The 16,998-nt window shown below is 41.4% G+C and overlaps 1 pseudogene; it reads left to right on the forward strand.

The window, feature by feature from the left end:
- Positions 1-443: 443 nt before the first annotated feature.
- The window catches only part of LOC141938098 (guanine nucleotide-binding protein subunit alpha-14-like), a 93,301-nt pseudogene continuing 76,746 nt past the window's right edge, over positions 444-16,998 (forward strand).

Genomic DNA, 16,998 nt, shown 5'->3' on the forward strand with positions numbered 1-16,998 from the left:
GGGACTATCACCTCCCTACTTCTGCTGGTCACACTATTGCTGATACAAGCCAGGATGCCGGTGGCTTTGATTTCTGAGCTCTCATAGCATTCTCTACCATACAGGGCCACTGTACCACCTCTCCTTCCCTGTCTACCCCTCCTGAAGAGCTTGTAGCCATCGATTGCAGCATTTTGTAACAATGCTGCTAAATGCTACTGTACTACCACAGACCTTGAATTACTTGTAGCAGGCAGAAGCAAAGCAACTGTTACTTCACCATGAGATATAGTAGGCTCCCAGGACACCGACAGAGCAGCTGGAGCAGCCTTGTGTTAATAATGCTTTATAGCTGCTCTGGAGAACACTAGTTTCAGTACTGCAAGGCATGACTTAGATGTGGAAGATTTTCCAAGACTGTATTTCTTACAAAATACAAGCCAGTAAGTTAAATGCTAGATCCAGCTATGCAAGCTAGGAGTGAAAAACAGCTGATTCCCAAAAGACTCCAAAATGACAACCAGCCGACACCAAAGGCAGGCACGAACCCCTCCGTTCCACAGCTTCCATCGCTGTGGAGCGGCGAAGGTGTCTGGTGGGAAAAGGGGAAAAAAGCCCCAGATACGGGATTTTATAATAGTAACCTGCCGGGTCGCCCCTCTGCCCTCCGCCGGCCTCAGAGGGAGGTGACAGAGGGGCGACCGCGCGCTGCCCGCCCTCTGGCAGCCCCCCCCGCCGGCAGGCAGGCAGGCAGGCAGGCAGGCAGACAGCCCGCCCCCCCGCGGCGCCGGAGCTCCGTGATGACAGCTAGTCTCCCCTTCCCCACCGCCCTCCTAACCTTCGGCAGCGGGTGTGTGCGGTTCTGGGTTTGGCTTTTTTTTTTTTTTTTTTTTTTTTTTCAGTTATCTGGGGAGCTTTTGTGTGTGCATGAGGGTGTTTTGTTTTGTTTTTAAGCAGCTGCCTGCCTTTGCTTCCCTCGGCGCTTCGCAGCCATCCGGGCGTCCCTCCCCGCCCCTCGGCCCCCGCCCCGGCGGGAGGGGGGGTCTCTCCCTCCCCGCCCGAGCCGGAGCCCGGCTGCGCCCGCAGTCACTCACCGGCGGGGAGGAGGCGGCACCTGCCTGCCCCTGCCGCGGGCCCGCGGCCCTCCCGGCGGCGGGAGGGGAGGCGGCAGCCCCTTGCCGCGGCGGGGCGAGACTGGGGACGGCTCCCCTCCGGCGGCGGGAGCCGGGGGCGCCGGCGGCCATGGCCGGGTGCTGCCTCTCCGCCGAGGAGGAGTCGCAGCGCATCAGCGCGGAGATCGAGCGGCAGCTGCGCCGGGACAAGCGGGACGCCCGCCGGGAGCTGAAGCTGCTGCTGCTGGGTGAGTCGCGGGCTGCCGCCGAGCTGCCGCCGGGGCGGGCCGGCACCTAGTCCCGGCGGGGCGCTGCTGTCTCGGAGGGCCGGCGCCGCCCCGCGTGTGGCGGGGCTGGGGAGGAGCGGCCGGGGGTCACGGCCCGCTGTGCCGGGGGCTGCTCCTGCCGGCCCGCCCCCTGCCTGCCTGCCGGTTGCTGCGTATTCTTTGGAGAGAAACCGAGTCAAACCCAAACGCGCCCAGGCACCGCGAGGAGGCCACGGCGTCACGGCCGTCACGGAGTGGGGCGTGGCGAGGGGGTCGGCGCGCAGCCTGTCCCGTGTGCGGGGGAGCGCGGGGGCTGGTGGCACCGGCCCCTCCGCCGCCGGCCCCCGGTGAGAACGGGGAGAGGCGGTACCTGCCTGCCCGGCCCTGCCCGCACCCGCCCGTGCGGAGCGTCTCCTCTGAGGCACCATCTCCTACACCCGCCGCTTGACTTTTCCAGCGAGTGCTGTTTCCCTGGTGGTGATTCGGCTTGGCGGAGGCGCGGGTGTGAGCTCCGGTGCGGATGAAGTTTACAGCGTTGAGCCTTTCTAGCTGTTGCAGCTCCGCACAGACGCCAAACACACCTACGATAGAGTTGCTGCTGCTCTGATAGTGGCTGGGGGTGGGGGGGGAACAGCCCGCAGCAGTGGCTGAAAGAAAACAAGACACTTGAAACCACCTGATACAAAATCTTAAACTAAGGTGAAGCAGCCTCAGCCTGGGAGAGCTTTGTTTTTTCTGTGGCAGCTGTTTGTGCCCAAGCAGAAGCTCTCGGGCGTCAAAGTTCCCGGCGTGGGAACAGCTTCCCTCGCTATAACCAGTGCCCGAAGAGAAGTCTGTGTCTGTAGCGCGGTGGGTCGGTGAGCCAGCGCTACCGTGTGCTTGTGCGAACGCTCCCTTGCCACGCTCTCTGCCTTCATCTCTGCTGCAGGCGGGGCAGGATACAGCTGCTTGCATAATGCACCTGACCAAATAACCGACTAGGCTTCAAACAGTAAGTTTTTAGGAAGACTGAGCGAAGTTCTAGACCAGAAACTAAGTTTAAACAGGCTGCTCTCAGTGTTGAATTACAAAATTATTTTAACATGAAACTGATTGAAAAATGAAAACCCAAAACACTGACTCACCCCCAGTGCCCTATGTCTGGTTTGCTGTTGCCTTTTCCTATTACCTGTGTAGAAATCTATGGTTGACTCATGCAACAGTCTAACCGGATGTCTGTTAGATTTGGGATTTTGCAGTGAATATTTATAAGAAATAAAAACTGTTAAAAACTCCCCTAGTGCAATGTTCTATCTGTGATGCTGATTTCTTGAAAGATTGTGAAGTAGCTTTTATTCCAATTTACTTTTCTTCAGTATATGCTCTACCTTTATGCAATTTAAATGTTATAATGTATACTGTTTTCACACTTTCTCTTCTGTTTCCTTTTGGGATATCACATACTGTGCAATGTTGTTTTGCCTTAACTGAAAACACTGCAGATATTTCTCTACATTAATTTACTGTTTTTACCAGGAAAACTGGTGAGAACAGTTCAGCTTGTTATCAAGAACATAGGTCTAACAGAAAAAACCCACAAACAAAAAAAACTTATCACTCTGTATTTTTTCTTACTGAAATAATTGTAAAACACACCCTCTCTACCTATATGCAGCAGTGGATAGCTATGGTTATTGTATGTTGTGCACAACTGAAAGAATTGTTTTGTTGGGCAGGTTGGCTGTTTGAACATAAAGGAGAAAATACAAATATCACAGTCTGGGGTCAAGCATAATTTTATAGTTTTTTGTACAAGAAATGGAAGATTCTTGGTGTGTTTTTAGTAAAAGATAGAGGAAAGTAAGTGGAAAGACAGAACCAAGTAGGCAAATCATAAGGAGCTGCTGTATCTAGAAACTGAGTTTGCATACCTTCATATCAGAGATAAGATGAAATTTTTAACTGATGATGTTGTCCTTAGGTAACTCCTGGCTGCATTCCTGTGGACAGCTTGGTCAACATGAGTTGTTGAGTCATGGTGGGGAGAGCCCATAGATGACCAGTCCAGAGAGGCTTGATTCTGGAGTTGGATTTCTCCAACCTTTGATTTATTTAGATGAAACCATTTTTCATAGCTATCTCAAAGGAAAGCTTTTGGCTAGCTTGAAACTTATGTTTGGTGGAGAAATTAAAGTGAAATCCCATGTCCCCATTAGCAATGAAGTCAAATGAAGCTGTTGGTTTGTTCTGAGTGCAAACCTGTCCCTTACGATGTTTGAGTCACAGATTAAAAGTTTAAGCAGCTGTTATAACTTTACCGGGCAAAAGTAAGTTTGACTACTGTGTTCATCCACTGGTTCTTGTTGCACCGTAGTCAGCTTCTTCTTTAAAAAGTACTTTATTTGCTTTGTTGTAGTGCAGAACCATCATAGAAAACCTCAGGTGGTACAATATTAATCACTCGTACAAAAAGACTGGACACATGTTGAAGAAACAGTATACTTTCAAAGATGAGACCTTTCTAAAGCACTCATCAGTGGCAGTACTTATGGGTCTTGGAGGAATACCAAGCCTTTTCTGAAACTACCTGTTGCAATCAACAAACTAAAACTTTGTTCTGACCTCTGTGGGACATTACCAGTATATGTAATTCTGTAAGAAGGGTAACTTGTTTATGGTAGTAATTAAAATATTTTCTTGAATATGGATGTAACCATGTACATCCAGATATTGTAAATATACTTCAGAAAGTATAATTTGAAGCATGTAGTTCTGTTCAATGAAAAATAAAAACATTTTCCTGTCTGGCAAATTTAGCAGTTCCTTTAGTCTTTTACATGATAGGAAAAAGGGTGATTATTCTGGATTACTATCCATCCAGCAATGTTTTGTCATCAAAAAACAGATCTCCAAGGAATGAGGCAGGAGTGGCATAAACACAACTTCTCTCCTTTCCCTAGCATGTGCTCCCAGCTTCCAAATACTTCTGTCTCAGGAGCTTTCTGAGCCACGTGGGGGTTCTGAGTTTTCAGCAACTCTCAGTGGATTCCTCTTCCATGAATTTATCTAGCATCCTCCTGCCATCCACAGCATTTTGGGGCAGCAGATGATCAGCTTACCTGTGTTCTGTGTCAAAAACCACATCCTTTTGGTTTTGATTGGCCTATTCCTTTTATTTAAAACCTCTTAATATTTGTTTTGAAAGAGACAGCAGACTCTCAATGCCTATTCATTCACCTCCATGCCTCTTCTGGTTTTACAGAGCTGTTATATCCCTCTAGCCATCTGTTTTCCAAGTTGAAGCAAATAAGTGATTTTTTTCTTCACTGTGTCCGTGCACATGCATGGCAGTGGTGTGCTTATAAAGGGGGATATAATATATTTTGAAATCTTGACTCTTGTTGAGTCAAGATTTACACTGGGAAAGGGCTAGTTTTCTTATTTTTAAAAAAAACATTGATTTTCATAGTTACCCTTGAATATCTGTTCCGTGCTTGCTTTTCGTTTTTTCACTTTGCTTTCTACTGCCCTCCCCCTCCCACCCCTGTCAAATGCATCAGGGTTTTCTTTTTGACAGTGGCTGCAGACTTCGGGCAGAGCTCAGATTGTTCCACAGTGCTGAGACCTTTTGCAGAACGGACCCCACTGCATGCATTATGGGTGCCTAAATAAAGACCTCATTATAAACTCTTAATTAAAAGGGATTTGTTGTTGGCAGAAGTGGACATTTCTTTAACAAAACCAAAATACAGTAAATTTAATGGCAAAAAGGACTAACATATTCTTTTCCTGGTAGCTTATTAGAGGACATAATAATTTATAAATAAAAAATTATGATTGTGAATAAAACTTCAATGTAAAACATCTAAGCATGGGGAAGATAATGCTGATTATGGACACACATAAGCATCAATGGCTCATGAGGAGGGATAGACAGGGAAGGAGAGGCGGTGGAGTGGCCCTGTATGTTAGAGAAAGTTATGACAGCTCAGAAATCAAGTATAGTGATATCGGGGTTGAGAGTGTTTGGATTAGGTTAAGGGCCAATAAAGCAGATCTTGCTGTGGGAGTCTGCTATAGACCTCCCAACCAAAGCAGTGAGGTGGATGAAGGTTTCTGTGAACAGTTGGGAGAAACCTTGCGGTCACTTGCTGTTGTTCTTGTGGGGGATTTTAACCTCCCAGATATCTGCTGGGATCACAACACAGCAGAGGGGGAACAATCCAGGAGGTTCCTGGAATGTGTGAAGGATGACTTCCTCACACAGCTGGTGAGTGAGCTGACCAGGGGAGGTGCCCTCCTGGACCTGCTTCTTGTGAACAGGGAAGAGCTTGTGGGGGAAGTAAAGGTTGGAGGTCGTCTAGGGTGCAGTGATCATGAGATGAATGAGTTTTCCATCCTTGGGGAAACGAAGAGAGGGGTTAGTAAAACTGCCACCTTGGACTTCTGGAGGGCAAACTTTGACCTGTTCAAAAGACTGATTGACAAAATCCCTTGGGAGGCTGCCCTGAAGGATATGGGAGTCCAGGAAGGCTGAACATACTTCAAGAGAGAAGTCTTAAAGGCACAGGAGCAGGCTGTTCCCGTGTGCTGAAAAACAAGCAGGCGGGGAAGGAGACCGGCCTGGCTAAACAGGGACCTTTGGCTGGATCTCAAGAACAAAAGGAGAATCTATGACCTTTGGAAGAGGGGCCAGGTCTCTCATGAAGACTATAAAGATGTAGTGAAGCTATGCAGGGAGAACATTAGGAGAGCCAAAGCACAGCTAGAGCTCAACCTGGCTACAGCTGTTAAGGATAATAAAAAATGTTTCTATAAATTCATTAACAGCAAAAGGAGGATTAGGGAAAATCTCCCTGCTTTATTGGATGCAGAGGGAAACAGAGTAAGAAAGGATGAGGAAAAGGCTGAGGTGCTCAACGCCTACTTTGCCTCAGTCTTTAGCAGTGGAACTGGCTGTTCCCTGGACACCCAGCCTCATGAGCTGGGAGATGGGGAGGGGAAGCAGAATGAGCTCAGCACAATTAAAGAAGAAGTGGTCAGAGACCTGCTACACCACTTGGATGCACACAAGTCTGTGGGACCGGATGGGTTACACCCAAGGGTGCTGAAAGAGTTGGCAGATGTGCTCGCCAAGCCACTTTCCGTGATTTACCTGAAGTCATGGCTAACTGGGGAGGTCCCATTGGACTGGAGGGTGGCAAATGTGACACCCATCTACAAGAGAGGCAGAAAGGAGGATCCAGGAAACTATAGACCTGTCAGTCTGACCTCAGTGCCAGGGAAGGTCATGGAGCAGGTCATCTCGAGTGCCATTACAAGTCATATAATGGACAACCAGGGGATCAGGCGTAGTCAGCACGGGTTTAGGAAAGGCAGGTCCTGCCTGACAAACCTGAACTCCTTCTATGACAAGATGACCCGACTATTGGACGAGGGAAAGGCTGTGGATATTGTCTACTTGGATTTTCGAAAAGCATTTGACACAGTTCCCCATAGAATTCTCGTAGAAAAACTGGCTGCCCATGGCCTGGATGAGCAAACGGTCTGCTGGGTCAAGCACTGGCTGGATGGACGGTCCCAGAGAGTGGTGGTCAATGGAGCTAAATCCAGCTGGCGGCCGGTCACAAGTGGTGTTCCTCAGGGCTCGTGTGGGGACCATTTCTGTTTAACATCTTTATTGATGATCTTGATAAGGACATAGAGTGTATCATCAGTAAATTTGCAGATGACACCAAGTTAAGCGGGAGTGTCGATCTGCATGAGGATAGGGAGGCTCTACAGAGAGACTTGGACAGATTGGATCGGTGGGCCAACATTAACGGGATAAGCTTCAACAAGGCCAAGTGCCAGGTCCTGCCCTTGGGCCACAACAACCCCATGCATGGCTACAGAGTTGGGGAGGTGTGGCTGGAGCTGTCTGGAAGAGAAGGATCTGGGGATTCTAATTGACAAGCAGCTGAACATGAGCCAGCAGTGTGCCCAGGTGGCCAAGAAAGCCAACGGCATCCTGGCTTGTATCAGCAATAGTGTGATGAGCAGAAGTAGGGAGGTGATCTTACCCCTGTACTCTGCATTGGTGAGGCCATACCTTGAGTATTGTGTCCAGTTTTGGGCACCTCAATATGAGAGAGACATCGAGGTGCTGGAGCGAGTGCAGAGGAGGGCGATGAAGCTGGTGAAGGGCCTGGAGAATAAATCCTATGAGGAGCAATTGAAGGATCTAGGACTGTTTAGTTTGAGGAGGAGAAGGCTAAGGGGAAACCTCATCACTCTCTACAACTACCTGAAAGGACATTAAAGGACACATGCCTGGATGTGTTTAAGGGTCATTTAGATGAGATGTTGGGGGGATATGGTGTAGGGAAAAAGAGTAGGGCTGATGGTTGGACTGGATGATCCCAAGGGTCTTTTCCAACCTGAATGATTCTGTGATCAGAGCGTGACCTGTGGGGGTAAGCTCAGCTGGTCCTGCTGAAGGTCCAGTGAGGCCATATCAAGTGGATTTTCTTCCAGCCTGCGTCATTATAATGGCCATGTGTGGTCAGGTTTGACAGGAAGAGTCAGTTGTCCATGATAAGCCACATTAAGATAGATCAGCTGTTCTTTCTAGGTCTTGTATAGTGCAGAGAGATGCATTTGAGGGTGGTAATCCATAGCAGTCTTTTAAGAAGTTATATAAAAATGGCAGTACATTGACTCCTGATTGGGAGTAGGAAGATCTCCAACCAGATAAGACTATGATAGATTTCAGTGGAATACGATGGCGCTTTTGATAGGTGTGCTGTTGTAGGTCTCCATTTTCTTTTAAGCACCTGGAAAAGTTTACAATGATCATCTCACATGTGGGTTATCTATGAACCACTTTTTTTTTTTTCTTTCTCTCTAATTTTAGACTGTGCCTTGTCAAGGAAAAAGAGCAGAAAATAGAATCAGGCTTTACTGAAAGCTTTGCTGTCATGCATGGGGCACTGTAGTCACTTAACAGTTTTCCCATTTCAAACATAAGGTTAACAGAAGAAATTATGAACCTGTTAGACTGAACCATGTAATACCATCATTTGCTTCAGAGTTTCTAAGGAGTAAAGGAATTGACCAGCACTGCTTTTTGCATTTCTCAGAGAAGTGTCCTATATTTAGAGAGAGAGTGAGCACGAGTGTGCAGATTTTGACTGGCTTCTAACTGCAACACAAAGTGATGTGGAGGCTCATCTGATTCTGATGATTCGACAATAGTCTGAAATACATGATAGAGTCTTTCTGTGGGATCTCTTTTCCCAGTTATGCCAAAAAAGAATGAGTTTCTAAACATACTTAGCTACAATTTAGTATGAAATAGTCCAGTTTTACATTTTCACTTATAGTCGGGTATGTGGACAGAAGCACTGTACTGAACCAGGAACTTCTATACACATAGATGAAGTGCTTTCTGGCATTCACTGCAGTAGCAAGACATGTCTTTGGACCTTGTGTTTCCTTAAAATAAGTCATTACATTTCTACAGGAAGCACAAATTAATCTCTTTGAGAAAAGGAAAGTTCGACATGTGTGTTCATGGTTGATTTTTTTGATGGCACTGTGCAGGCTGACATTCATGGATGTGGTAAAATACAATTTATTATTTTTGAGTAGCGGCATAGGAAAAATAAACCTGTCTATGATGAAACTGATTTGAATTTGCTAAAGTCAGAAGGATATGGAGAAAGAAAATATATCTGTATCAGTCTAGTGATGGTAGAGTCATCTTACCAAAGTCCTTAGTAGATCTGTGTTAATCTAAACCAGCAGACTGTATAAATTAATCCAAAATAAGCGTATTTGGGTTTAATACAAGCTCAGAGAAGCAAGAATGAGCATCTAGAGTGAGCAAGATTTTTTTCGCAGCACCCTAATGATTTTGCATGTTGGTTTGTCAGTTTTCTGCTGTAGCTATCACTGGGTTGTAATTACCAGGAATGTTTTACTCTTCCATTTTGAATGTGGTTTTTATGCATCATTTTTATTATTGTTGGTAACCGGATCTGTCTGTGGTGAATGAAAGGCTGGTGAAGACCTTAAGGGCTGAGACAGAGCTGAGTTAATCAGTGACCGTGACTGTACCTGAACCCATGTGGGTGTTGGTGGGGACAGTCAAGGCATCTTAGCCTGTGCAACTTCATAATTCATCACAAATATGGACACGTGAAAAATTGCTGCTGTGCCTCATCTCCTCACTGTTAACTGGCAATAATGACTCTTGGTTTATCTTCCTGGGATATGTGTGCTACAGGAGTGCTTACATCCTAACTCATGAGGGCGTATCTGATAGTGATTGCTTGCTTTTCTGCAGCCTTCCTCCTACAAGCTGTCTGTCTGCCTTTGTTGGACATATTTACTATATCTGTGTTGGCTTCTGTGAACAGATTTTATGAAAAAATGAGGAATCCCTCTGCTTACCTACCTGGTAAATTTGTTCTTTTTCTTTCCTATCTGTTTGAAAATTAATACTAAGAAGAAATAGTGTAAAACTAATCTAACTTGAATAGATGCAAAGAGAGGAGACTGTCTTAGCTTAAGGAATAATGTTTTGACATGAATGCAGTTGATTCTTGTTCATTTTGTTTTAGTAGTTTGCCAACACAGGATTCCCAAAATTGACTCTAGAGAAAATTGATGCAATGAACAAGTGCTGGTTAAGCCTTGAGATTCTGATTGTGTACTACAGTTTCTAAGAGTAAATGAGATAATCCATATCTTCAGAAGGTAATCTGAGCAAATACTTGATACAAATCAATTTCAGTGGCCATAAGCTTCCTCATGATGTGCCCTTCTAGAATATTTATAAACTGGATTGTGCATGGCTGACTGGCATCATGAAGTCCAGAGATAATGTAAGCCTGTGTGAGAACCGATCTAGAAGTGTACAAATACATCTTCTTTCTTATTTATTTGTGAATCACATTACAGATAGTTGAATCATGGTAGCATCCTTTTTTAGGTTAGAAAAACCCAATGTGCTTTAATATTGAGAACCTGATTTTGCAGGGCTGAAGGTAGACTGGTCCCTGGATGAACATGCTGGGTGGCAAAACCAATCATAATTCACAGCAGCTAGCTCAAACCTTTGCTCAGACTTGTACCTGTCAGTATGTGTGTCAAGGCAGTAATTTTAGTTGAACTGGATTTTATTTCTGAGAAAGGTATGTTGAAGCTATCAAATGATAATTCATGAATTCACTCTATGTACCTTTTAATTAAAACAGCCTTTCTGCTCTTTGAATAGAACAGTTTAAGTCTTTCTCTTGACATTATCATTATGCAATTTTAAATGCTTTAAGGATTGTATTAAGATAATATTCCTTTGTTTGGAAGTTTAGCAAAATGATCAGTGCTTTCTGCCAAAAACATTTTTTTGTCTTTACTGGGTATTAGTTGAAAGTGCCAGTTATTTTACAGTGCTGGTATGCTCTCTTTCATTTTGAGAGAATTTAACTGTTTTGTTTCTACTTGATGCCATCATTATCAAAACATCAAAGAATTTTTTTGGAAATGTTCAGAGGGATAGCAGTTACTAGACAACTAGTAGCAGCTGTTGTAAGATAGAACAAGCACGATGTTTTGAGGAGGAAAGGAATCACATGCATCTTTTTGCCTATAGTTTTGTATTGACTGATACACAAAACCCATGAAGCATTACTTTGGGAAGGGAGAGATTAGTAGTGAAGAGATGAGGACATGACCCATCGAGAATGTTTGCTACCTGTAAGGTCCCAAAAAGGTAATCTGCAAACGTTGTCTCAAAATTTGGGTTCTTTTGCCTTGTATGCAATGAGCCAAAAAATACAGAGTTGAGATATTAGTTTAATCCGTATCTGTGCAGAGTTGGGTGCTAAGTGATAATTCCACAAAGCTAGCACTCCACACACAGACAAGCGACATATTTATACACTTCAAACTACACAAATACACATTTACTGTAATGACCATTGGTTAGTTCCTTATCACTTTGTTCATCATTGTTAAAGAACATGCCTTGTCTCGGTTTAAAGTCACAGTGTCCTCTTTTTTTAACTGTGCATGTTCAGTGAGGAAGTGGCTTTTCTTGGTAGAGGGCTTTTTCCTACTTGAAGGTGTGTTTTTACTATGTTAATGAGGAAAGCTCACTCATAGTTCAAGTAGTTCTCTCCTTGGTTCAATTAGCAGCTTTTGTTCCTGTGCACTTATCTTGATATTTCCCTGCTTGATGGTTTTATGGTTTATCCCTCACGCTTATCTCAGTATTTTCTTGTTTTAGCCACAGTGTTGCTTCTTCAGGGTTACTGTCAGCTTTACCAGTTCCTTTATCAATTCCTGGCATTCTTTCACAACTTTCCTTTGGTCATTTTATTAATTAAGATGTAACACAAGAAATAAAGTGGCATCCCTGCAATTTTTCTATGAAGTGACATCTTACTGTTGACCATTTTGGCTTTTTGGTACACTGTCGTTTTCCAACATAGATAATGTTCTTTCTTCGTGTTCCTTGAAGAAAGCAACAGAACAGAATAAGGGAGAAAATGCAATTGTTTTTTATGTGACTGCTATCATAAAGGAAGATAATTGGATTTTTTTTTTTCATTTCATCCCATCTGGCCTTGTTTCCGAAGGAAATAATAGCCTAATAGGCAAGGCAAAATTAGAATTTTCTGAAATGAATCTTTTACTTACAAGGGAAGTTAGTGAGTAGTACAATGTAATCATCTTTACCCTTCTGAAAGAGAAAAAAATGAAGAAATGAACAATTATATTTTTATGATAAAGCTATTAAATCTTCTGTTAACTACTAAGTGATAGTTTGTTATATTTGCCTTCAGATTGCATTCTTTTATGGTATTTGCTTCATTGTTACTTTGTTTGCCTAATATTAGTGGAAAGAAGTAGATGGAGTAGTATATCTTTCTGCTTTGAAACTGAAATACAAGGACTAGCTTAAAATAAGTGCTCAGGGTTCCACAGCTCCCCTCATTATGCAGGAACACCATGTATGAAGTACTGGGCACTGAGGTAACATAAATGCACATGGGAGCAAGCATTGATTTTGATGTACTGAGGAGCTACAACTAGAAACCAACACCTGACTCTTGGTTGAATTTCTCTCTGAGCAGCAGTGGCTGGGTGAACTAAGCAATAAATTGTTTCATTTGCACAAAGCAAACCCAATAGGGTATATGTTCATTTTATCTAATTTGCTGTGATTCATACAGTCCTCGCTAGGGCTTCAATACCAACCCTTTCCAAGTGAATGACCTTTTTGACTGTTCAAATATTTTGATAAATTGCCCTGTAATATCACAATCACATTTTGCTTGTATAGTTTAAATCTGATAAAATGATGGTCTACTGCTTTTTATTGATCCGTGTAATATTCATAAATGTATGTAGCTGGCTAGCTTCCCTTTTACGTCCAGAATAGCTTAGTATGAATGAAAGCACCCAGAGCAGTCAAGGACTGCTGTATGCTATTCCTTTACCTTCCTTTCACGGTTTAAGAGTGGCTCTACCACATCTTTATTGACTTATAGCTACTATTGTCAAAAAAATATTTAGCAAAGTCTGTCATGTGTCACCAAGCCCCTTTTTTTCCCCGCTACATAAACAGAAAACCTCTTCAAGTAATAGCTGTTGATTTTATATCTAGCAAGTGCTGATCCATGACAGAGTAGTGGTTGGCTTCCACTGGAGTGTGATGATCATACAAAGCCACTATTAATTTTGTTCCTTTTTGATTCTTAAGAGCAGATGGTCAATTTGAACAAATGCAGCTGAAAGAGTACTCCTGTTGGAAAGAATAAAACATAAGAACTAAAATATAGTCCTGGGAAATAGTTTAGCTCTAGGTTATACAGTGAAATATTAAATACAAGCATTATTTTTTATGTTTTCCTTTTCACTTTTTACTTTCTCTAAGTCAGTTCCAGGTCTAAAGATTTCCTCCACTAAGGAAAGCAAGTTAGATAATTTTTTATGAGTAGAAGTATACAAATTGTTGCCTCAAGAACTATTTGTTTGAAATGTACCTTCAAAGCCCTTGGGATTCATTTTTACACTTCCTAATGCTGTACATGTGTTTAATTTAATCTCTTTAATTTGGATAGTCATCTAAGCATGCATCTTCATTTGCAAACATCAAAAAGGAATCAGAACTCAGTTGGAATCTGTTTTGGAAAAGATGTAGATAAGCTTTCTTTGCATGCAGAATCCAAGTTGTATTATCCAACATGTTGGAAGTTTACCTTGGCTATGTTACTATTCTCTGGCTTCAGTTTGGTTTAATGTATTTAGATACTGCTCGCTTTTTTACTTTCTTTCTTTCTTTCTTTCTTTCTTTCTTTCTTTCTTTCTTTCTTTCTTTCTTTCTTTCTTTCTTTCTTTCTTTCTTTCTTTCTTTCTTTCTTTCTTTCTTTCTTTCTTTCAATTTAATTCCTTTGAACTTAATTTAAAAACTGTTGCATGTAACTGCCTTTGCAAATATCATTGAAGGAGATGATTATGGAAATTTTTTTTAACTGTTTTGGGTAAGGGACCAAATATTTCTAATTACAGTACTTTACAAATATATGTGAATATTTTCCACCTCAGTAGTATTAAGAGTTACTTTTAGGCTTGTTTTGGAGGGAGTGATCAATTTGCTGATGTGTCCTGAAGACTCTGGTTAGCCCAATTGTTTATAAACCTGAGCATTGAGAAAGCTTCCTCAAAACATGCTTTTCAGTTTCTGCTCAGAAGGGTTCACTCTTAGCTGACAGTATGTAATGTTGAGCAGGTTGCCACTTTCAGTATGCTAAAAACAAAGTTAAAATTTGATTTGAGTAAATAAAATCTCATTCTTAAATGAATACCTGATTACAATAAAGCACATAGGAAATCTGAGGAAAGAAATTGCTGGTAAATAACAGGTAACTACTAATCCATTTTACCCAAGTACCTATTTTCAGGCAGTAAATTGATTTAGCCTGTGATTTAAAGGGCTTTGAAGAAAGATTTTGATTTGTTTGCTTAGCAGATGACCAAAAAAAAAAGAAAAAAAAGTGAAAAATTAGGTCATATTGATAACTTCTATCACTGAAATTTCCATTCTCTTCATTATATTTAATTGCTGAAACTTAGCAGTAGCTCACGAACTCTTTTTGGTTTTGTATTTTAAACTTTCTGTTAAGTGGCCTTTGAGCTGTCTTGTATCATGGTGCTTTTCTGTGGTTGCTATGCTTTGCCTCACATCTGTTGCATGTATAAAATTCAGTATAAATTAGTTGAAGATTTTGTAGATATAACTTTATTTGCAGTGTTTCTTGAAAGAGTAAGCTAACTTGTCTAGCAGAGTGTGGTTTTCTACCCTTGCCCTTTTCCACTTCTCAGATACATTGCTTGATGTTTGACTGTTGACTGGATCTCTTTGTTTCTTTCTTAAATAGGGGTAGTAATCTGCTCTTATTTATCTGAAATATTGTGTCTTATGAAGTCTTCCATCAGTTCCTATGGAAAACAGCTTGCAATATCAGTGCTAAAAGTACTGTAAGATATAGTTGAAAAACAAATGTGCCAACATGAGACCCTGTTATGAAAAAGCTGTAAAATTTGAGTTTATTTACATCAGAATCATAGAATGATATTACAATTCCTTGGACATTCCCGTTTCCACTGTTGCATAGTTAACCCATAGTGATAACTGCAGCATAGGCAACTTTGAAATGATTTTTCCATCACTCCTATTTGCAAATTTTTCACTGATATATAAGTTGAAAACAGAGCATAGAAAGGGATCATTTTCCACATAAAACATATACACTTAAAACAAATATTATCAAAAGCAGTGTGAAAAAATATTAAATGGTAAAAAGACAATTCTGTTGTTTTTTCCAGTCTGTGCTTAGCACAGCAATGTTCATGTTTCAGATAAAAAGTTAAAAGTTGTGGGGTTTTATCCAAAAAAGAAGGAAAAAGGAACAAGGTTTGATAATGTGTGTGGTATCTCTTTCCTTGTAAGTTTTGCTTTAGGAAAATTAAATTTGAGTCCTCATTAACTCAGGTAGTACAAATTAAATATACATTGTCTTAAACAAAAATCACAACATAAAGGCCAACATCATTAGCTGTGATTTTGTTTTTGTTTTCTCAAATGTGCTTTTAAAAAGGTGTCCTTTTCCAGTTGATTGAATAGTCGCTGTTTTGTAAATGTCTTCTAAAATTCATACTCTTCTAATAGACCCATCATATCAGATAACACAGGGATTATTATCTTTATCCAGATAGCATTCTGAACTGTAAATAGGAAAATAACATGTGCCTGAAAATGAATTGCTAAGTTTTTTCCCATGATGGCTGGAGAGAGTAGGCCTTGCTGTCTGAACATAGTGTCTTCTGCTGGTAGTAGTGGTGACTGTATACGTGTTTTAAATTAAACTAAAATTCATTTCTTTCAAATATATTTACACTGGTTCTATTTAACGTGTAATTTTATTGGCACAAGCTTGTAGTTATGAAAAAAATTGTAATAGGAATGAAGTTCTGCAGCTTTGGTAGGAATCAATTCCTTCTGTGTGAAAACACATCCTGTGTTTCTCACTTCCCTAGAGGCAAAAATTGTGAGAATGATAATGTGGGAGATGATGCTGTCTATCATATTGTATATTTGCTTATTCTAGCCTTTCAAGCACTGATGCTCTTTCTGCAGGCAGAGCTCTCGGCACAATTAAGGAATCTCTCTTGAAAAGTATCCTTTCTGTACAATTAGGATTACAGAATACTTTCCACAACAGTAGCGTAGGTAAGCGGATCTTTGCAAGAACTTTTATGCACAGTGACTCTACTGTTCTTTTATGATTATCTTCTCTCATTGTTATGGAATTTCAATGTGATTATGCTAGGAAGTTGGATTTAGCTTAGAGAATTTTTTTTCAGAACAGTGTTCCAACTTTCTAAGAGCAAATTGAGTGTACTTGTAATTAATACTAAATATGAGTTAATAAAACTTCATTAAAGTTCAGGAATTTTAGTTGCTGAGGTATTTCATCATTGAAGTTCTGTTGGTTTCCTCAGTAGTAATGCTCCTCAGTACTGAAATAACCATTTCTACTATGAAACTATTAGTTTAATGATTACACCTTTTTCTCTCTCAGTGCTGAGCTTCATTTGCTTCATTTGCTGTCTTCAGACCGAAGGTACCTTCATTTGCTGTCTTCAAACTGAAGGTATTCCATGGAAGAAAAAATCTTTGTAAAATAACATTTAAATAAAACAGAAGAATGGGTTTCTAGATGTATTACATGCTTGTAATGTTTTGTGGTTCCACTGCTAGTCCCAGGTCTCCTGTATTTAATTTCTTTTCAATGTGATTACTTTTCCCAGTGCTTGTACTTGTGCCCATCTTTTGCTGAAAAAGCATTAGAACTTTATGCAGAGCATCTTGGAAATATCTGTAGTTAGCCACTGGTTGGGAACTGCATGAAACACTAAATGAAAAGCAAAGCATTTTCAGTAAATAAAAATATGTGTCACAAAATAAGTCTTTTTTTTAAAAAAAAAAAATACAAGTAAATACTTTTTGGACCTAAATATTTCCAAGGTAATTGTGCCAAGCTCTTATCCATAATCATAATATGTATTTTAAAAAGCAAATAAGTTCCCAACCTGATATATTTTCTCTG

This window comes from Strix uralensis, chromosome Z (genome assembly GCF_047716275.1).
Source record: "Strix uralensis isolate ZFMK-TIS-50842 chromosome Z, bStrUra1, whole genome shotgun sequence".
In the NCBI taxonomy this organism is placed as follows: domain Eukaryota; kingdom Metazoa; phylum Chordata; class Aves; order Strigiformes; family Strigidae; genus Strix; species Strix uralensis.